Source organism: Motacilla alba, chromosome 1A (assembly GCF_015832195.1).
Source record: "Motacilla alba alba isolate MOTALB_02 chromosome 1A, Motacilla_alba_V1.0_pri, whole genome shotgun sequence".
NCBI classification, from domain to species: Eukaryota; Metazoa; Chordata; class Aves; order Passeriformes; family Motacillidae; genus Motacilla; species Motacilla alba.
The window spans coordinates 37241149-37264900 of record NC_052031.1 but is presented as its reverse complement, the minus strand read 5'-3'; the positions used below and the strand labels follow the sequence as shown (position 1 = coordinate 37264900).

General features: G+C 41.7%; 1 long non-coding RNA gene across 2 annotated transcripts in view; it reads right to left on the bottom strand.

Annotated features, from left to right (window-relative positions):
- The window catches only part of LOC119707752, a 106352-nt gene that overhangs the window by 24521 nt on the left and 58079 nt on the right, over positions 1 to 23752 (bottom strand). The gene's annotated exons all lie outside the window — the stretch shown is intronic.

The following is a 23752-nucleotide window of genomic DNA, read 5'->3' as shown; positions in this document are numbered from 1 at the left end:
CAGACGCTCTTGTATTGAGGATAAATGCATGGAACCAAACCAACAGAGCACATTTGTTGCAACATGCACCACAGAGAACTACTGGTGCTTCAGCAATGGATTAACTGCCCTTATGTCATCAGAACATCAATTTGTAGTGACCCAAAACTACAAGTTCTTCTGTAATTAAATAAATAATAATTATTTTAGAAAATTGACATTTGAGTCAGCTTCTCCTCTTCCCCATCTCACATCAGTATCACAATTTATTCCCTTTCACTTTTCCCATTCTTAACATCTTATCTTGCTTGTCAGAAATACAGTTTATATAAAAATCAGTACATTTCAGGCAGAAGTATCATGGAGAATGATTTCTGTAGGCCCTAAACTACAGACTCATGCTGATATTAGTTACCTCTTTTGAGACTTAACATGTTTTCTTTCCTAGAAAAATTCACTTAATAACAACTTGAAGTCCCCTTACAGATTAGATTTTATAAATAGGTCCTTCTCTTTTTTTAAAATTATGTATTTTTTCCATTTACCTCTGTCTTGGCTCCAGGGGTTGTTTTGGAGTAAAATATAATACCTTCTATTTCCTGTGGATGCAGTGTTTCAACAAGGATTTGGAAACCTCTAAACCACTCTCTAACTGAGCACATGACATGGTATGGAAAGGGGCTTCCTTTCAGCCTCTTGGACCACTTGGGAGCCCACGCAAGGAGTCACATGAAAGAAATTATCCTGGCTGAGCAGCAGCAGCCAGGCAGGGACAACACCATGGATGTGGACGGAACAGCAGGCAGTGGTTTTGTGACAGTAGAAAGTATTAATTCCATTCCATGGCTTCTACTAAGAAATAGCATCTGACTTATCCTTTTATAAGGTCACATGCAAGATGGGAAAATTCTTGGAAGGGGAATTCAGTTCCAGTTACAACACTGCACCTCAGGTTTGTAATTTAGGGAACTGTCATGATTCCCATGAGAGCCCATGGAGGTCTCATCAGCAATGTCATTGGAGACTGGGGCTTATCTCAGCTGGCCAGCCAAGATGCATCCACCTAAGGTGAGCAGAGGCATTCCCTGCAGGAAGAAGATATCTGCTGTCTGTGACATGAGACCAGTCTCATAATTAAGATCACAGAGTTGTAGAAAGGTTTGAGTTGGAAGAGCCCTTAAAGATCACCTAATCTCAACCCTCTGTCAATCATGGCAGCACAATTTGCCCTTACTGAAGCCATGTTGGCTGTCACCAATCACTTCTGTATTTTCCATTTGTCTTAGCACAGTTTTCAGGAGGATCTGCACAATGATCTTACTGGGCATAGAGACTGACTGTTATGTAGTTCCACAGGTCTGCCTTTTTTCTCTTTGTAAAAATGGGGACTGTGCTTCCCCTTTTTTCAGTGGGAACTTCACCAGACTGCCAAGAGTTCTCAAATATAATGATTACTGGCTTAGCCAATTCATCTGCCAGTTCCCTTAGGACACACAAAAGTATCTCATCAGGTCCCATGGATTTGTGCATCTTCATGTTCTTTAAATGGTCTCAAACCCGATTAGCCCCTACAGCGGGTGATTCTTTATTCTCCCAGGGTTTTTGCTTTCTATGACTTGGCAGTGTGGCTGAAACACTTACCAGTGAAATCTGAGGCGAAAGTCATTGAGTACCGCAGCCTTCTCCATATCCTTGGTTACCAGGTCTCCCATTTCCATCCAGAGAAACACCATATTTTCTATGGTCATTCTTTATTACTAACGTACCTATAGAAGCTTTTCTTCTTGGCTTTGATATCCCAAGCCATATTTGATTCTACAAGAGCTTTTAGCTTTTCAAACCCAATCATTATCCACATAGACAATGCCTTTGTATTATGCCCAGGTCCCCTGTCCTTGCTTTCACCTCTTAGACTTCCTTTTTGTGCTTGAGTATGTCCAGGATCTCCTTGTCCACCCATGCAGGCCTCCTTATATTTTGGCCTGATTTCCTCTTTGCTATGATGCATTGCTCCTGAGCTTGGAGGAGGTGATCCTTGAATACCCAAAACCTAAATTCTGATTTTCCTATTTGAGGAGCTGGGCACAATCTTAATGCTTTCATCTTCCCAGTTTGTCCACAGAAATCTCTACACAAACATCGTGAAAGGGCACTCTAGTAAATTACTAAATCCAGTTCAAAACTGACACTGAAAGCACTAACTAAAAAGCTGTTCCATAACAGCAACTATCTTTTATCCAAATTATTCAGCAGTAAGCATTATTTATAGTAAATCTCCTGATTTATTTCTAGTGTTTATACAAAATGTCAGAACAAATTACTTACATCCAATACAAACTCTGCTTTACAATTCCATCCATTTTGTCAGGGTTTTAATACTGGTCCTAATTTGCATCTTTATGTTAAAACATGAAAATAGAGCTGCTTTTCTTGAACACCCTCATTTTTCATAAACTTGAATAGAAACGGCTCATGTAAAAGGATCAGAAAGTGGTGGCTACAGTTAAGAGCAAGCTAAAAAATGGCATACCAAAGGGGACAGTGTCCTCCAGTGCTTTACCAGGAATATACCTTTTAAATCAGGAAATACTGTGCATAAAGCTTAGCAAACATTATGAGCTTCACTTTAGATTCCTCAGTACAGTTTTTTGTGGGTCCCATATTAATTTCAATAAACATATTACAGTCCCAGAGTGAGATAAAAGGGATCCCTTTGTTACCTACAAACCTTTAGGCAAAATTCTAGAAGATAGTTTAAAGAAAAGGGCATCCACTTACAGCCATTATCTTTTAAGAGCAAAGCCCTGGGTATCTCTGTTTTGGTTAACATGACAAATCAATGTAAACTTAGTTCATGTGTATAAATTATTCTAACAGCGGTATCTTAAAGATCGAGCACAGCATACATGAACATATCTCTTTAGAATAAATACGTCTAAATTTAAGCTTTAAAACACTTATGGGTATACACAGAACAAGTTTTCTGCTTCTACAAATGATATTCACCATCATTTCCTTTTGATCCATCCTCAATATTTTCCCCTTCAGCCATATGTACAAATAGCAATGGTTTTCCAAAGAACAGTTAGAAAGATTGCAATGACATTGAATATTACCTGGTTTCAGTAATATTGAATAGATTAAAGTAACAAAACAAAAGCCCAAAACAACAGAAAGAAACAGATCACATTGTAATTAGTGTTGTAAACCAAAGGTGTTTCTTTTAGTCCCAGCACAGCATCGTACTAGTCACTTCTGTCTCCTTTTGTTAAAGTTACATTCCTTAGCTAAAAATTTGCATTTTATTCCTGATTACATTATGTATTCTTACTGACAAAGTTCAGAGGACACAAGTATTTAAGTATGCGAATCAGACAAGACTGCAACACTGCCAATTTTTCAGTCTATTTTTTCACCAGTTCACCAGAGGTTCATATTGCTTCCTAACCATTAATATTAATATTTGCCATGTGCATCTCATCCACTCATTGTGGAAAACTGTAAGGTGGTTGGTTGGTTGTATTTAAAGTGTAAGAACATATTTCTGCACCACTGATTTCCATGGATGCATTGTTATTGATGTGAGCAGGAGCTCCCATGATGGAGAATGTGTCCTCCTCTTCTTTAGACAGAGTGGCAAATCCATTTCAGACATTGCCACATGGGAAATGGTATGCTAATTAACCAAGCATCTGATACTGTTTCTAATAAACATTTTAGCGCTCTTCCTATATGTTGCCATGAAGATGCTTTAATTGTGAGTTTGGGGTAATAAGAACATAGAAGTCAGTAATATGTGTAGAACAATACAGACCCACAACTGAGACCCACATCATGCAGTAGCAAACAGGAGATAATTCTGTGCCAGTTAGTCAGCTAAAAATGCAGAACTACATAGATGGATACACAGCTGAACACATAAGAATAGTAAGTGACCTTTTGGGTGACACAAAACCTGAAAATTTTCTGAAGCAAAGACAAATAAAGGCAAAATTTCAGTGTAAAAATATTCATTATGTCAAGTCTGCACAGTAACATCAAAGTCTGGCTCAGAAACGGAGCTCTCACTGTTGTCTTTAGTGGCTTTGAGATAAATCAGTCTAGAAATGCCCCTATGCCCTAGAAATGTCTAGAGATCCAGTTCATTTCCAAGCAGCAGCAAACAGGTGGCCTGACACAGTGGGGTGAGTTCATGGAAATCTCTATTCTCATATTTACAAGAGATTATTCAAAATACAGAAGAGGAAAATTTTGGATATCAAGCGTCCTTGTGTGTCTATCCTGAATAGTCTTTATTCATACAATTTATTGTGTTAATATTTATACCCTTGTGTGAAAATCTGAAAGGTAGCATATGAATGTGTTTTTCACAAGCTGTACTTTTTTACCGGGGAAACTGGAAAATTTTAATCCAAGTGTGTAATAAACTTCCATTTTTTTTACAGCTCATATTCCTCTTAAATAACCATAAAACCTTTTACAGAGGCCATGTTCCAATTTCAGATTTATGCTTTGATTTAAAAACAAGCAAACAGGAATTTATGTTTTCCATTGAATGAGGGAAATATTATATTACTGTTTTAGCTCTCCTTTTGCTGTACTATCTAAAGCAACAGTGATGATGTATAGAGTAATTTGGGAGGAAAAAACTCTTCAAAATATATCTCAAGAAAGCGCAGTGAAATAACACACCATGGGAGGAAGATGAATTCTCAGCCAGACATCCTCTAGTTCTCTCAAAAGGACATCACAGGCCTAACCCACAAGCGCAAGTGCTGCAAGGAGCACTCTATCAGGCAGAGCGTGGCCCTGTTAATACAAAATAATGTGGATGTTTGGTGGGACTAGGCTATTTCGTGAGCGTGCATGGGCATTAGCACGAATCCTGGTGTCTGTGCTCTCTTAGGCATAAAGTCTTGGCCCAGAGCAACCAGCTTGGTGCCTGGGGAAGTGCTCATACAAGGCTCTTCCAGGTGCCATGGGGTTTGCAGTGCCACTTTGTCCTGTGGTGTTCAAGCAAGCAGCTTCAGCATAGCCAGGAAGGAGGGGTCTGGGAACGGCTTTTGAAGGGATGTAATTTCAATTGGCACGTTCATTTGGCTTCTGTTTAAACCAATGAACTTAACGAATATGTCATCATAATGCTTAAATGACTAATGAAATTACACCTAGGCTAGTTCGTAATAGTAATCTAATCAAAAGAACATGTTTGGAAGTCAAATGGTTCTACTGCCATCTTATCTATTGTCAGCATTTAATACAAACAAGCTCCCAATTAAGGCACAGGTGATGGTTAATTTAACACCGAGAGAAACATATTAAAAAACCTACATGTAGTGTAACTTCATAAATAAAGGGAAAAAAATGAAAACAGAAAAAAAGATCAAAAATATTGTTGAATCAGAAGGGGCAAGTAAATAACTTAGGGGTGATGAAACCTGGGGCTGTATAAGGCTGATGTTCAGAGCAAGAAACAAGCTTGGGTAGAGGGTACCGGTTTGGGGCAAGGCACCTCATTCAGCCATTCCCTGTCTGACTTGTGGCAGACAAATGGCTGCACCTCCCCAGGAACACGGGCTCCAACAGAGAGCAGGTGCTCAAACATGAGCCATGAAAATCCTGCTAAGGAGTACTGTCCCAGAGAAACCCTGAAATGTGGAGTTCAGAAGGATTTCCAGTGGCTCAGAGAAAGGATGGTGACTTCACTTCTAGCAAGAGCCAAGTTGCTGTGCCTGTGATTCCCTCCATGGGTACCCCTCCCCTCCTCCTCTAAGGCTTCTGGCAAGTACTACAGGGTGGAGTTTATTAGGATAATTTGAGCCATTAGGAAAAAAAAAAAAAAAAAAAAAAAAGAGGTTTTAATAATCTGTTTCTCTAGCTAGTGATTGGAATTGGTGGCTTTGGGAAAAAAACCTTCTCCTGATAACTCTGTTATACCATGTGACAAGGTACCTACTGGAGTTTCCTTCTTGATCTCTCCTCTCACTTCTCAGATCATTGAGGGTGTCGAGGTGAACAGCTTGTGCAAGAGGCCTGATTTTTAGATGAAAAAGTTTCATGAAACGAATTCTGCTTTCAGCTTTTCCTTTCATTTCTGGAAACTACCACTATGTCAGATTAAGACTGGCGGCTTCCCCTCCTGGAAATGAACAGTGAAGCCTTTACTGAATCATGCTTGATTTGATGTTTCTTGTGTTTCTGTGTTTGAAATAATTTCCTACATGTAATTATACACTTAAAACAGTATTTATGTGCATAAAACAGCTACACAGTTTTCCTGTTTTCCAAAAGAGATTGGCTTGCTCTAGGAACATTTTGCCTTGCCACTGTGTTTTTGGACTAGATATTGCTACTTAGGATACTAGTAAAGGTAAGAGACTGTTAACTGTGCTTTTGAATGAATTGTACAAAATGGTCCCACATGAGCTCACACATTTATGCAGACAAAAAATGTGTACACACTGTACAGAAGCATAATTATATTGAATCCACACGTGTGTAATAAAAAAAAATTGGAAATTGACATCGCTTTAATAATGTGCCAAATATTAAATGATGCTTTTAAAATTCAGATTCACAGTAAATCTTCTGAATTCTAAATAATCTGTCTAGTGCCATGACACTAGAGTCTCATTCATCTGCTTCCTGACAAAAATCTGCCTCTGTCAGATTTTGAGTGAGTGTAACATTTAAAAAGAAGTTCAGTGATAGCCAAATCCTGCAGCACTCATACTGCTAAAACCCGACTGCAAATTGGAAGCAGTTAGAGATGGTGAGAGAATGGTCTCCTGCCTTTGTTAAACCATCCATTTCAGGGTTTAACAGCACAGTTCTGGAGACTGCAAGGAATAGTCCTGCTTTAGTATGACTCATTCTATTTTTGGTAGTGTATGTGTGTTTCCCACTTAATAACTCAGTGTGATAGAATATACAACCCCATGACCTCCAACGAAATTGCGAGGATGTAAAGGAGAATGGAGCTTAGGCTATAACAGTGGTTGTGTAAAAGCCTTTGTGAATTAGGCTGAAAAGAGCCTCTAAGTGATACAAACTTAACAGCTTTTAGGATTTCACTCACTAGAGATCTTCAGCAGCCTTGTTTCCCATGCAGCCAGTGGAGGCTCACGGCACTTCCAGGCTGGATTGCCACAGTGCCTAGAAGATAGGTGGCAGGTCTTAAAATGCTGCCAGATTGTTTAAGAAGTAAAATGTCCTGGATTCTTAATTTTTCTGCACACGGTCATCTGAATTATGGCTCTTGAAGGAGCGCCCAGCAGGAGGTAAACTCTTACAGATGCCAGAAACAGCCTTTTCCTTCTGCAGTGGGATGGTGATGGAGCATTTACACCAGGATTTGCTCAGTTGGCGCAAAGCTCATACAAGGTGAAGTATCCCAAACCCAACAGGCTCCAGCACGTACACGGCAGGGAATGTGACATCTTTAAGGACTCAGAAATAGGACTGGCCTCCATGTGCTCTGGAGGAAAATTAAGTGCAGGTGCTGGGGTTCAGCCCACAAATCTTCATCAGAGCTGGCAGGTCTAAATGTGCTTCCAGTTCCCAAAGTCAGGAAAGATGGTTTCATCCCAGTTCTGTGGGAATGGGTGTGTACCTACTCCTCCGCAGCTAATAAACATCAAGAGGTTGCTTGCAGGAGGAGGCTATTTCCTTAGAGAGATTTGAGGCCAACCCTGTGCAGCTGGGAGAGGGCAACAGATGCTTTTTCCTGTGAATTGAAAGGAAATGTGTCCTTTTTGTGCCAGGCCAGGGATAAGAAGTGCTCTGTACTAAAATGGCACTGCTGAGTGCGTTATCCTGGTGGACTGGAGGCAAAACCTGCTTTTCCAGAATTGGCTCTAAGTCCTGTTCTGTCAGGCTTGGTCCTTTCCTCCTCCCAGCAATTTTATCCAACAATTAATGGAAAAGTGCAATGAAACAGCTGCTGGGTACAACCTATAGCCCAGAGTCCCCACTTTGCTGGGGTAAGAAAGTGGGTTTTGCTTGTGATCTTGTTCTTAGACTGCTAATTTTTCCTTTTACAATTGCACCGTTTCAACTGACAGAGGTAAAGGAACCTATAAATCTGTCTTCCCCTGTCTCCAACTGGTATCATCTTGGCTTTCCCCATCCATCCTGTCCATTCCAAAATGAGTAGCACTTCCTCTTAAAAATCAGGAGCAATATGTTTAAACCTTCAATATACTGAGGTAGGCATCAAACCCCCATTTTCTAGTCTTTGACCAAGATCTTCATGCTACCATGTAAAAGATAATTTGCAGATGGCGCTACCTTTTTGGAGGAAGAAAAGCCACAATTACTACTATGCTTTGTGGTGTCAGTTCTCTTACACTGCCAGTCAGCATTGATATTATAAACTGCTCCATTTATTGAGAATGAAGAATATTTCACATGAGTCTAATACAAAGGGAGATGTATTCTATTCAGGCTGAAATACAGATTTTTCTACAGTGGATCAAGCTGCCAATTTTGACACAGCAAAAACTTCAAAAATACATAAAATTCTACAAAACAGAGTTATAGGACAGCTTTTTCCAGACCCCTAGTGCCTTAACCTGGAAGCATGAGGTTTCAGGCTTCCCTTCACCCACACCAATCTTTTAAGGAGCTTACTGTTCTAAATTTATTTATTCTGCTTCTTGGTATAAATACCTGCTCTCTGTAACCTGAATGTTCCTATGGCATTGGATTTCACAGATCATTATGCAAAAAACCATTTCCTTTGTGCTCAGACTCTTTCACTCAGATTAAAATGCCTACAATAAATCATAATATGTCCCAAGTTGAAAGGGACCCATGTGATCATCAAAGTCCAACTCCTGGCCCTGCACAGGAACAACTTAGAATCCCACCCACAGGAACAACTTAGAACAACTCTAAGAATCCCACGGTGTACCTGAGAGCATTTCATCTCACATAGTATTAGTGTATGTTGCCTGGTATTCACAAAATTTCTCAGTGAAGGTGGAAAGCATGGAAAATCCAGTAACAAATACACTTTGAAAGTCAAGATTGTTTGAAACTGATAGATTTCTTCCTACAAATACTATTATGTTAGCAGCCATACCTTTTGCCAGCCTTAATTTGTCTGTCTATTGATGGTCCCTTGTGGAATGTTCCTGCATGGCTCCTCTATGGTTACAGAAAGAGGAAGGATCCCTTCCACCTATGGCAGCAACCCACACAGCCTTGCTGAAATCAATGGCATGACCTGCCATCTGAAGTCATTAATGTAACATTACAGCCCTAAAGTCTGGGTCAGCTCTGGCTTGCAGGCAGGAGTACATGCCAAAGGATTTAATTAACATCAGTAACACTGGACTGATCCAAAAGGCCTCGGCAGAACCACTCTCCTTGCTCACAGCTGAGACACGAGCTTGCCTTGTGCATGCCCTTTTGTTTGCTTAGGCAGCGTTGGTCTTCAGATGTACTCCAGGTAGAGCAGTCAGAGCTGAAGTCACATAGCTCTCTTATCAGTTTTCTCCCTCTTTTACTAGGCTAATGATCTGGACTGATTTTCCCCTCCTAGGGGGAAGGTCTTTGCTTCTGGCTGATGGTCCATGTGCTATCCATTTCCCTTTCTGCTGGGATATTTCACAAAACCACTCAAAACCCTTCATCCCTGCTTTGGCTTTCTTCTGGGAAGAGGATCTGTGTTGAGTCAGTGGAAGCTATGAGTTACAGTCTGGAGCCCATCCGGGGATGGATGTTAAGAGCTTGCTGCATTTCAAAGCTTTTCTGAAGGAGGCTTCACACACTCCCCTTGTAAAGCAAATGTCCATTTTTTACCTCTCAGCCTGGGATTGCTGAAGTGAGACTGAATAACTTCAGGCAATGTTGGGGATCAAATTCAGGCAAATATTGCAGTAGATACAAGAATTGCATGAGCTTCAGCCATGCAATCTGAAATGGGATAATCCCTTTTGCATTTTATCACAAGGGAGCTCTAAAGATAACTGTGCTGATATTTGTGAAGAAGTCCAGTTTCCCAGCAATTCATGCTTCAGAGGAACACACGAGGAAAAACTGATTACCTCCATTTCATGCATCTCGGTGCTTAGTCAGAGTGACACAGGACCCCTGCATGGAAGAGCTGGAAAAAGAGGACTGCTGAACAGCTGCCCATCACAGAGCATCCTATGCAACAACTGAAGCAGGAGTTGAATGTGGAAAACACCGTATGTGATCATGTAATTAACAAATGTATCATAATGCCTCAGCATAAGGGAGCTAAATTAAGCTATGGATGCATAATCTAGCTTGCATGTAAGATCTTCATAAAGACTGTATCCTTTTTATTGTTATCAGTGGATGCTCCAGGCAATAAACAGTCCTGCAGTTAGATTTCCTTGCTTGGGCACACAGCTGCTAAATTCAGCACTTATTAGTGGCATCTGAGATGGAGGCTGGTGTTATTGATGAGAGACTGTACAAGGAATAGTTGCAGTATTGCAACTGCCTCTCAGTAAAAATGGCTAGGAAAAATGTAGCACTTAAAAATTGCTGTGCTTGGAGAGGAATCCACAGCATTCTACATGGCACCTGAATAATCAGAATATAAGATAGTTTTGACCAGAATAACTCTAAGGGCTGAATAACAGCTGCTTCCACATGTTTACCTACTATGAGGTTTAGCATAGATGGTCATAATTGCTTGTTTGGTAATGGCGTTATGAAGCTGAATTAATGGTGTGTATGATATATCTTAATGCTCAATAAAGGTGCTTCAGTATTTCAGGCTCAGAGAGACTACTGAGTGCAAAAGATATATGTGACAAGGGAAAGACTGATTTGCCCATTTTTCATTTTCATTATGGATGGACCTGATAACAGTCACCCTGCTTCACAGTCTGCCTGGGAAGAAATGATTTACATTTCTGCTTTGCAGCGTGTGCCTTTCCTGGGTGAATGCCATTAGGGGTATTGTCCGGCTCACTGCTCCTTGAAGACCAGATTCCTCACTCTGAGCCGTGACAGGTCTGTGGTCCTCCAAGATAAAGCTTATTAATGTGGAAATTTCACGTGACAGTAAGGGGTGTCAGAAGGAGGGCACCGCCCATGCACTGAAGGATGCTGCAATGCCATCACACAACCTGAGCTGATTCATATTTGCATTTCTCTCAGAAGCATTAAAATGTACACAGTCTTCAGTTACCAAATACAATACCTGCATCTGTGTCTTTGCAGAGAATACATGTTTACCTGTTGTGGAGTGGCTGTCCAAGCAGTAAGGTGGCCTGAGAGCCTGATCTAGATCAATTCTTCCCAGGCAGGTGCTGGGTTCATCACTCTTCCCATCAAGCCTTCTCTTGTTAACCACAGACAAAAACCACTGGCTTAAAGCAGCAACATTTTTCACTACATTCTCAGAGATGAGGCTACAAGGAGCACAGGTGGGTCCCATTTTGCCATCTGTAAGTGTTCGAGGAGGTAACTTGTTGCCTCCCGCTGGTGCTGGGGGGTTCTGTTAGTTGCCATTTTGTGCTTTGTATGCAGAAGGTAATACACAAGTGCATGTTTGATACAGATATTTGCCAGAGGCTTACAAAGCATCCCATATGGCCTCTCCACACAGTGCTCATGAGCTCGGATTTTCTCTGCGTGGAACTGAAGCTAAAATAATGTCTCTGTCAAACTAGAAGCCTCCAGAAACCTAAGTTAATGCCTCAGAAACATTTACGGGGTTCTCTTTATTTGATTTTTTAAAATCATCTAAAAGTTTTCTGGACTTTCAAATTTGTGTTCTAATTCTCATCCTAAATACCCTCTGCTCCAGCCCTTTAGCTTCTTTTTCTCCTCAGAAACCATGAAACAGCTTTAAAAGGTTGAAGTTGAACGGTTGTGCTTTAGAACGTGTACTTTTGAAATAACATTCCCATTTAGAGTTGGAGTTGTTACCATATGCGGAAAGTAATGCTTTCTTTCCCTTTGTGTCTTAACCTTGAACACACTAATGCAGGTTTTTCACCTAAATGTAGACAAGGAAAGTTTCTACCCACTTCCTAGCTTTAGTAATTCCCTCTCTAAAGAGAACAGTGTGCAGGGGGGGTGGAAAGTTCCTAAGGACAGAATTTATCACCTGCCACCCTGCCCCATCCCCTCCGTTGTCCTAATAACAAAAATCACTTGCTGATTTCAAGAGGCATACTAAATTTGAGCTAAGTCATGTTTAATTATGACTGAGAGGGATAGTTTTCAGTCAAGCTTAATGTCATGTTACATAGTGGTACATAAGGTCCTTTTTTCACCAAGGGAGATTATAAGCACTCATGCTTTTAATAGCTCATTCATTAATTAATTTGCTCTGAATAGCAGAATATATGCATGGTACTTCTCAAGGATGCAACATATGGAGATGGAACATAATAGGTCACACTGAGTTGGGTGACTTGCCTCAATTCAAGTCTGGTACCTGTGTCTGACCTGAAGGTTAACTGAAGGTACTTTGATTCACCTTCAGCACCCACCAAAAAAGGCAACTTTAAATATAGTAGAAGAGAAAGCAAACATCATTTAAGAAAAGTGTGCTTAATGCTGTTTCTTGTTTTGCCTGTAGTCCTGAAAATGGGACAAAAGCATCTGGGACAAAACATTATATCCTAAATGAAAGTTGGAAAACCAAACTAGATTTAATTAAAACCTAAATTGTACTTAGAAAAAAACAAACACATATTATCATTAAAGGTCACCCAACGAATCCACAAAATACCTTAGCATCTAAGACTGCTGGCCAGTCTATGCCTTTGTAACTGCCAGATCTCAGTGACCCAAAATTTAAAGAGTATTTTACCCCTCATACACCAACTTTGTGATGTGGAAGAAGCATTTATCCCACTGACAGAAGGAGTATCAAGACAGTGGATTGTTTAAGAGCATGAAGGCAGCTTTAATTTGGAACGAGGACAAGAAGCTGTATTAAAGAAGGGGAATTGAGCCCAGCTATTCCCCTTCCTCCTCCTGAGCAGGTTGCAGCTGGGACCAGCCCCAAGCATGCTGCAGAGCCTGCTAGTAGGTTTCAGGAAGCCTCTCACTGTAGGGCCCCTCCAGGTTGAGGGTTGAGTCCTGTGTCCCCATGCCTGAGGTGCCACGGTGTGGCAATGCCTTCCCCAGTGCCTGACTGTGACAGCCCCACTGCTGCCCCTTTGGGCACCATGGCTTGTGAAATGCCATCCAGGAGGAAATTGTGTACCCAAGGCCACAAGACAGCTCTGCATCTGACCTGGCAGGCGCACCTACGTCTTGCCGTGCCCAGCAAGGCATCCCCCAGCTTCATATGGCTCCAGTTTGAGAAAGGAACTCCATATGGTTAAATGGATGTATAAAATGGTAGAGATTTATGGATTCAGGGTCTTATCCAGCCTGTTATGGTGATTTAGAGTTGGGTCAGAAGCAAAACGTTTGATCGCACACACAGATTTGGGTGGCATTTGAAATCTGGATCCACTTCTAAAATCTGCATCTGACTCATCTCTAGCTACAGACATGGTGTTTTATGGTTTTATTTCTATTCTAGGGGGACATTTTTATGCATGCCTTGCAGCAGACAGAGGAGGTGGGGATCTCTATATGATTTATATTCAAGGTAATGCATACATAACTACATCTCTATTTCTCCAGCACATAGAGAGATGTAAATATAACTTTATTCATTTGCTGCACTAGGAAACAATGCAGCTCCCTTGGCAACACATCAGCCACAGACAGGAGTTCGGTAGAAGAGAGATTCAAAGCCAGTCTCCTAATTGACTTTTTGAAGTCATAAGCCATTTGTAGCTATAGCAGTAAAGGCAGTAAATAGATCAGTTTGGGGACAACAGAGAAGAAAGTCTCCAGCACCAATCTTTATTTAAGTGAATGCTGGAACACTTCAAACGTTTTGTGAGGATTTTCAAGAAGAATCATTTCTTGTTTTGCTTTAGTAAACCACTCTGCTAGTCAGACTGTTGAACAAAAAAAAATTGCAAACTTTTGATATTATAAAAGGTTAAGACTTCTGGTTTTTAAAACCCAGTAATTTAATCTCTGTGTGACAGAAGATTGTATTAACCTGGAAGAAAATTCATTTGTTTAGTTGGGAAGAAGTGACCTCATTGAATATAACTCACTTATCTGTGGGTTTAGGTGAACAGCTTTTTTTAAACTGATCAGGAGAACAAGGTGTTCAGCTGGCTCCAGAAAAAAAATAAAATATTATTTTCAAAAAAAGGTTTCTTTCTGTGGAAAATGGGAAGTCTAACATGTGTAAGGCAGAACAAAATGAACATGAAAGCAAAACACATTTCCATATACTATTCTGAGATCTCTGAGTGAGACTGAATCCATTTCCACATGGAAAAACAGCACACACACACATTTCTGTTCTCCAACCAACACACGTATCTGCCCGAGGGGATACAGAAATACCAGACTATGCTTTGAATTCCTGGGGCAAAACACCACTATCAGGAGGTTGTATCAGGAGCTTGACATCCTCTGCAAGCAGCAGTGCCAGTATGTGCTGTGACAGAGCTCCTTCTTGGCTGCTCCCTCATCTCTGTGACCCAGGGGAGGTCTCTCTCATCAGATTTCTTCTTCTCTAGCTGCCACTTCACCTGTCTGCGGAAGCATCCATGTCCAAGGTCAGATTTAGGGTCCTTTTGTGTTGTATTGACATATTTCTCAGCTGTGCCACAGGATCCTGTCTACTGACTTCCAACTCTGAGACACCTGACAAAGTGATGGATGCAAATTTATGGAAGATGCTCTGTCATGGGTCCTGAGACAACTAAGACAGAAACTGGTGGATGAGTCAAACGCTAAGGATCCCAGTTCCCACAGTTAAAATCACTGCTGCAATGGAGGCACATAGTTTTTTACACCATGCATGAGGAGAGCCAGACATCTACCAGGACAATGATGAGAAGTCCCTATGCTGAGAAGGGAATTGTTATATCTAGCCAGGAGGAAATAACAGGAAAAAAATGGGACTGCAAAGCTGAGTAACTTCTAAAACTGTAATATCAGCAATTCTTAGCTGTACACCTCTTCCTGGAGCTAAATTTTTCAGCCAGGTCAGTCACAGCACAGTCACAGCTGTCCAAGGGAGACATTATCTCATGCATTCAAGATATCTTGGCACACCCAAGAAAGGGATGACAAAGGAAAAATAAATTTAAAAAAACCAAGACTAAAAACCCAGGAGTCTAGATTACTGCAGAGCATTGCATGTAACACCAGGTGTCACCAGGCAATTGAAGCTGACCCCTGTGCAGCACACCCACCAACACTCAGGTGGTCCTTCAGAGCCATCCCTTGAGGGCTGCAAAGCCGTGGCCTCGTGAGCCCACCGTGTCTGTCAGGACCGCCTCGAAGACTGGGGTGTTCCTGCCGAGCCCTGCTCTTCATTGCTGAGTGGAGAGCTGCTGGCCTGAGTTGAGGCTGGATTTAATCCCTCTGGTGAGTGGAGCATGCATTTGGAACTGGCATTACAATAAATGCACCTTACATCAGTTAGATTTAAGCTAATTATTTAGTGGCCAGCACTGACTCAAGGAAAGATCAGAACAAACTACAGTAATTTCCACTGTGCTCTTCTTGCTTCCTGCTCATGAACAACGTGTAAAGCAGCACTGCTAGCTGGGCAGGTGGGAACCTCTTGTCAGAATCAGCATTACTGACCACACAAGCTTCAGTTACTCTGTCCACACAGAGGACCAAGTTCCCTGAGCTAGCTCCACATGATGATGGAAATGTCACCTATGTAAGGCTGGAATCACAGAGCAAAATCTATCTTCCCTGTATTCAGCAATGCCCAGAAGCTCTTGCAGTCCATGCAAACTGCTGGATTTACAGGGGTCAGTGTGTTCTTACAGGCCCCAAGAACACTGTTAATAGTGCAGCTAAGCAAAGATGAGAGCTACTTGTTGCTGAGGTGCTTGATCCCAATTTCCCCTCTCCCTTACACTTGGAGCTTGGCAGGAGCTCTTGATTCAGCAGTCTCTGGGCAGACAGGGGAGCGCCAGCACCAGGAGAGTGATGTGAGTGCAGAAAGAGCCACGAGAGCACCACTTCCAGAGAAAATTAGCTATTAAATCAAGTCACCTGCAGCATCAAATTACACCACCAGAAGTGGCCTCAGACCTTTTCCAGTGCAACTTTCCTTAAACCAAAAGCCCTGGTGAAGTGTCTCGCTTTCTTTCTGTCCCAGTAGCTGGATGGAAGGTCCTGACTGCTGCTGCCACAGGCAGAATAAACAGCAGATTCCAAGTGTGAGGTAGCTGAAGAGCACTTGTTTGTGCAAGAGGATTTTGGTGATGTTATTTATCACGGCCATTTCTCACTCCATGTTTACACATCTTTTTAGCTTCCTCAGCTTACTTGTGAGGACACTTCAGAACAATCAGCAGAGGATATAAAGCTGATAACTTGTCACCCAGGCACCAAGAAGACACATGAATCCTGACATACATCAGGATAGAGGAAGGAAGTGATTTAGTCCCCTGGAGTGTGAATGCTGGTGCTCTACACAGAAGCCAGAACATATGAAAGATTTCCAAAGACTGGTGAGTAATTCAGTGCTGACTTTTTCAGCTGTGTAGAAAACTACAAACACAGCAGCTCTGCCATATTTGTGAAATGTAAAATGAAAAGATATTGATGGCTGGTATCTGCAGCTGGGTTTGTTCTGCTATTTAGGTCTTATTTCAAATGGAAAAAAATTAGAATAATATGTTAATGCTTACACTAACTGTATTCACAGATCAAGACTTGGACTATAGGCATACAGAGCAATTCTGCCTCAATTATTGTGCTTCTGAAAACATCCTACAGGAAAGAGATGGCAAGGCAGCCTGCTCATGTTCCATAGCTTTAGATATACTGGATTTCATCCTGATTTTTTCAATCTAGAAAATAATAAAAAAGCAATATCAAATCAAAAATATGACTGTTCAGATTGTAGGTTTTAAGAGGATATTAGAAAGGTTGCAGTATTTTCTTAATGCCTTCCTGGAGTTCTTAAATAAACACACAGGTATCTAGGTCTTTGTAAATCTGTCTAATGCCTTTTGTCTCTGTTCACTCTCTTTTCCAATCTCTAAATTGTCCAATGCACAAATATTCAAAGTGAGACCAAGTCTGAAAATAATCTAGGCCCACAGAAACCTTGAAACATTAACAAGGAACTGTAGTCCTTCCCCCAGACCATGTAATATACCCAACATGTCAAAATAAAAACATCTTATGCTGTGAAGGCAGAGATGTAAGAGAGGGCCAAGAACCTACATATCCCCAAAAGGAGTAGAATCCTCCATGCAGGAGGCTCCCACAGGTTTCAAATATATTCCTTTGGCTGAAGTGTTTCCTGACTCAGAAATGTGTGTGCTTGTATTAAAAACATCATCTTAAGGTCTTTTTTGAAGGTTGAGATCAGAAATTTGTTATACAGCTCACCTTGACTTTAATTGAATTTTATGTTAGCATCATTTCACATGAAAACTTGACTTTAAATTTCTTTTTCCGTCTGTCTGGAGATTGCACAAATCTGGGAAGCAAAACATTTTATTACACTGCAGACTGAGATTTGCTGTTTTCACAGTAAATGACCATGATGAATTGGTGCCTGAGACACTGGAGCCAGTTCACAGAGACATCACGTCCTCTTGATAAAGGGTCTGCTAATACTGTTTGCAAGGCAAAAGCTTGGTCATTAACCATCAGCTTGATAGCTTACATAGCCTTTTAGTCACATAAGAGTAAAAACACAAAAGGGGTTCAATTTTATCCGCTAGATGGAACATTAAAACTCTCTTCTCTTGTCACTACAGGTAATCTTCAACACAACCATTCTGAAATGCAGTGCAACTATTCATTAAGAAGAACTAAACAAAGCTATACCTTCAAACTATGGGCATAATGCCTTGGAGCACAAGAGCTCCCTCAGGCAAAAGAGCTTTTTGCCAGCTGTGCCTTGGACCCATACTAAAATTCCAGCTACTACAGCTCCCAGTCAGCGAGCAGTATCAGCTCTGTGCCATGTCATTATGAGTGTTGGACATACCAAAAGTTCTCCCATATTTATTTTTCTTTAGTGAATAGGGGATTGATTTGGCCAAACACTAAATCTAGGTCTATAGTATTCCATATGGAATTTGAGCTTCATTTTTAACAAAACTTGCAGCTATTGCTCATTGCTTGAGACAGACTGACACAGTTTAACAACCAACCTCTGTGTAAAACTCACAATTGAAATATTCAGAATGAAAGGGAGCATGCAAGCCCATGAAGCACAACGCTCTTCTTTAAGGCATTTTTTTCCTCTATCTTCTTAAATACATGGAATCTACCTGTGATTTTCTCTTCTTAGAATAGTATATCCCCTTGCCAGAGTTTTGTGAAGCTATCCGACTAAAGAAGGAATGAAAGAAGTGGGATTTGTGAACACTCAAGACTGCCAAGAAAGCAGCTGAATGTAGCACAAAATCTCTTGGGTTCCAAATATTTAATCTTCTTACAATACTATAGAGTTAGAGGCCAGTACTTATTTGCTGCTTTCATACTACCGTAACATACACCCTACCTGAGAACCAACACATTTTGCTTTTCATGGGGACAGCATCCTAAAAAGTGTCTGCAGGCAGATTTAAATCTCAAACCATTGCAAGGGAAGATCATCGCTGACTGCTGCCGCCGCTGCTTTAAAGACTGCTCCTGGAGGGACTGCCTGCTGCCATCTATTGATGCACTGCAGGAAGGCGCTGGACCAGCAAGCCCCCACTCAGGCGTTTCAGTGTGCTTGGGTGAGAAATCCTGTAGGTCTGAGTTCTGGGACTTGGAGAGAAACCCTTACTAAGTGACACAAGAGCAGCAGAATTTAACGTAGCTCGAGCCAAGAGTTCACTACAGACAAGCCTTAGCTATGTGGGCTTAGGATGGCCTGCACTCCTGAACCTTAAACACCATGAATGTCTTTATTGCATCCTCTTTCCCTTCCACTGCAGGGAAAGCATTAAGATCTTGACTTCAAGGGGGCCTACCTTATGGAGAGGTCACAGGATCTGTCCACTACTTCTGCAAATAAGAATTGGATGAATTTGTGATTATCACCTTCAGTCAGCACCCACAGCACTGAGGTCACTTGGCCTGGGTAAAGCTAGGAGCCTCCTAGCCAATGCTGGTAACACACCAAAATGAGAGCAGCATCCCATGGGAGCAGCAAGCTCCATGACATCAGCTTTGTGTGACACCGCTGCAGTCACTGCAGGGGCACACTGCGTCTGAAGAAAGGGGGCGGTGACAAGGCAGCCCTTCCTAAAGGGCAGCTACCTTTGTCTCTGCAGCTCAGAAAAAATTTTCTTCCAAGTAAAGAGAGGAGTAAGGGTCTGTTGAGCCTGGTACTGGATCCCTCAGTCCTAAGCAGCTCAGCACTCTAGAGGTGACCTGCCCAGGCAGCACCCAGAGTGTCAGTCAGCTGTGATACAAGCCAGTCCTCCTGCACACTCACGGTGTACACTGAGAGAGCACAGAAGGATCACACTCACCAGCTACATGCTGCAAAGCTTAGGGTAGAAAAACAAAGAAGCAAAAACAGCCTTAGGGATGGGGTTTATTTATGGTTGGCACCTGGACTGCCAGTAACCTCTGGGATGAGTGTAAATGGTGGGGACTCACTGGCGGTGAGTGACTGCATCTTTGCAAGCACAGAGACACCAAGGAGATTTATTTGAATTTCGTCAATGTTAGGCAGCAAAGGGATGGGAAGGTTTCAGTCTGTGAACAGAGGCTAGAAAAATTATTTTAAAGCATTGTAATGAAAGAAGCAAGTTTTAAAAGGGAATCTTTACTCATTATCTGATCCTAGTTAACCCTGATAAGACGAATGAGAGGAACATCTTTGAGTTAGTCCTTGTAGATAGGAACAGGTTAGAGAGGAAGAAGAGAGGTGAACAAAGAGCTGTGATCTCACTGGAATGGATATTTTAGTTACTATTGGCAGCCTGCTGATTCAATGCTTCCATGATTTTCTTAAATCAAAAGAGCTTTCCTCCTTCCCTCCCCCTTTAGAGTTTGAGACTGCATTTATGTGCAGATTTGGACCCTGAAAATGGAGAAGTACTGACTCCTGAGGTCCTCAGCAGAGATTACAAGACTTGGGTGCAGGTGGAAATTGTGGGCTCCCACCTCTTTTTTTTTATATAGTCTTTTAATAACTTAATTTTTTTCTAAGAAGCGCTTCCTCTGGCTAATGACAGAGGATGGTTTTCATGAGTGTTTTTCTATAGCCTGCACAGAACAGTGAGGCATCAGCAAAAGACCCTCCTCTGCCTGCAGGTTTAATGTTATTTTATGAAATAATCACAATGAAATTTTCAACCTGGGCTCTTTCTATTGAGATACATGTCGTGTATGAGGGGCAGATGAAGCAGGTGCAGTGATAAAAAAACATTCAAACCTCTTGATATTTGAACCTACATATAAGCTGTGAGAAAGGGGCAATAGAAACTCTTCATCAAATAACAGTTAAAAACTTGCACCCTCTTACCTGACAGAAAGGCCTAGACTTTATGTACCCACTGTTTTACTTCATACTTCTGAAATTTCTATTAAATTGCTTTTGGAGTGGGAACACAAAGAAAATAGATTTGCCATCTGTCTGGAGAGACAAATAACCTTGACAGATGATCTCAGGAGAGTCCTGTACATTCTAAGGGTCTGAAAGTTTAGGCTCAGGAAGAGATTTGGTTTATAGACTAATTTCTTGAAGGATGAATTTTGAATTATAGAACCAACCAAGGCTTTTGTCAGTTAAGATTAACCACTCTAATATCTCATCCTATAATTTAGCTTTCCCAGCTGCTATCTGGTGCACTGAGTAACCATTAGCATTTCAGTTTGGATCCTTGTGTTCTGATGATGTATTCCAGGATGTTTAGATTGAATATTAGAATTTCCATCATGGAAAATACTCTCAAGCTTTGGAAAAGGCTTCCCAGGAAAGGGGTTGAGTCCCCATTTCTGGAGGTATTTAAAAAATGAGAAGATGTGGCACTCTGAGACATGGTCTAGTGAGACTTGGCAATACTGTGTTAACAGCTGGACTTGAAGATCTTAAGGGTCTTTTCCACCTTAGATGGTTTTGTGATTCCATGCTCAGTATGCAACCTGCCTCCACGCAGAGTGATACGGATCTGGGGGCTGCTTTGACCAGCATTACATACAATTTGAAGAACCACAAAGAAAATATTGACATAGATTCAATCTCCAACATGTATTACTTAGCAACACTTCCTAAATCCTGACAGTTATAAATCTGGCTTTTTTCTCTCCTTTTTTTTTTTTTTTTTTTTTTTTTTGTGGACATAGGTGGTTTCAATTTGTTGCTTGAACTGCATATGGAAAAGCCTACCATGAATAATATAGTAACAATTTTATTTCAAAGTAAAAAGAATGATCATGTGATCATGTAACTCCTAAGTTGCATGTGTGCATTTAAAAACAAGTACAAGTATGAAGAAAAGTGAGAATTTAAATTTCTATTCAATGTTTCTTTTTTTATTTGCTTCTGGAACTTTATCGATTTCAGTTTCATAATACAATACCTTTCTAGACACTCATTGAGAAATCTGAATGCCTATGGACCACTAAGGCTTGTAAATCAAGTTTTAGGACTCACAAGAAGAAACAACTGTGTGTTCTTCAGCTTATATTTTGTCTTAATGGTGATCGTTTATTATTTTGTTGGCAAATGTTTTCCCTCACAACTTTTGGCCACCACAACAAAAGCGAGATATTAGAAAGTGTACAAAGGAGGTCTACTAGACCTTGTGAAGGATCTAGAAAGGAACCTATCTAAGGAATACCTGAGGTCACTTGGTTTGCTCTGTCTGGAGGAGCCCTCTTAGCAGTCTACAACTTCCTCATCTCTTCCCTGTGGTGTCCTGTGACAGGACCCAAGGGAATGGCCTGAAGTTGTGTCAGGGGAGGTTTAGCCTGGATACTAGAGAAGGGTTCTTCACTCAGAAGGTGTTTGGGCACTGGAACAGGCCCCCCAGAGAAGTGGTCACAGTACCAAACCTGGCAGAGTTCAAGGAGAATTTGAACAACACTCTTGAGCACACTGTGTGATTCTTAGGAACGGTCCTGTGCAGGGCCAGGAGTTGGAATTTGATGATCCTTGTGGGTCCCTTCCAACTCAGAGTATCCTATGATTCAATGATTCTAGGATTCCAGGATTCTGTGATTCACAGGCAGCAACATTTGCTTTTCTGCATATCTGCAACAGCAACAGAGGTGTGGGATAGCTTATAGCACATGATAAGGCTATTCCAAACCCCTGGTAACCTGATCATGGTCCATAGTCTGTACCTTTGTGAGGTACAGCAAGGACACTTACTCATAGATCAGCCTTTACCAGAGCACTAGACCTCTGAATTGCTCTCTACAGCTTCCTGCAAAGATGCTCTGTGTGCATCTATACTACAGAACATAAGTCTGATGCACAAGGTCAAAAGGGAAAAAGAAGCTTATGCCAGCAGATTTTATAAATATACCTTATAAATGAAATTTTAGCGTAAACAGAATAAGAGAGTGATTTAATTCCCAAAGATCCAGCCCAGAGACCTCCCTAATGTGCTAAAGAGATTTGAGCGTGGTTATGTCATGCTCAAAAGCAGAAAAATTAAACAAGCTGTTGGTAAAGTATTGACTGGAAGAAGGAAGTCAGGATAGAAACTCTTAGCATTTCTCCAATCATAATGACTTAGCACTTTCCACTAGCAGCTTGGGCAAAACAGACTGAACTTGGGCAAATTTAATTTTTTTCCAAACAAAAGTCAGAGTAGGCTGATGAGAAATAAAACCAAATCATAAAATACCTCCCCTCACCTCTCCCTCTTCCTGGGCTCAACTTCACTTCTGATTTCATCTACCTCCTCCCATCCAGAAGTGCAGGGGGATGAGAGTGGGTTTTGGAGCCAGTCTATCACACTGTCTCTCCTGCTCCGTCCTCCTCAGGAGAAGGACTCCTCACACTCTTCTCCTGCTCCAGCGTGTTGGTCCCTCCAACAGGAGACATTCTCCACAAAATTTCCAAATGTAAGTCCTCCCCAAGGTTTCAGCTCTTCTGCTCCAGCATGGTCCCTCCCTCAGGGTGCAGTTCTTCAGGAGCACACTGCTCCAGAGTGGCTCCTCCATGGGGTCACCAGTCCTGCCGGCAAACCTGCTCAGTGCGGGCTCCTCTCTCCATGACACCACAGCTCCTGCCAGGACCCTGCTCCAGCACAGGTTTCCCACAGGGTCACAGCCCCCTCCACCTGCTCCAGTGTGGGCTCCTCCACAGGCTGCAGTTGGATCTCTGTTCTTCCATGGACCTCCATGGACTGCAGGGTCACATCCTGCCTTACCATGGGCTGCACCACGGGCTGCAGGGAAATCTCTGCTCCAGTGCCTGGAGCACCTCCTGCCCCTCCTTCTGCCCTGCCCGCAGTGCCAGCACTGCTGCTCCTTTACATGCTCTTACTTCTCTTCCATGGCTGCCATGTCACAGCATTAAATCTGTTGTCCCAGAAGTGCTACCACTGACACTGCTGGGCTCAGCCTTGGCCAGCAGTGGATCCATCTTGGAGCCAGTTGGAACTGGCTCTCTGGGACATGGGGGAAACTTCTGTCAGCTTCTCACAGCAGTCATCCCTGCTTCTGCTACCAAATCCTTGCCACACAAACCCAATACAAGCATACAGAAAAGGGCTTTAAAAACAATGTTTAAAACCATGAGTTAAAC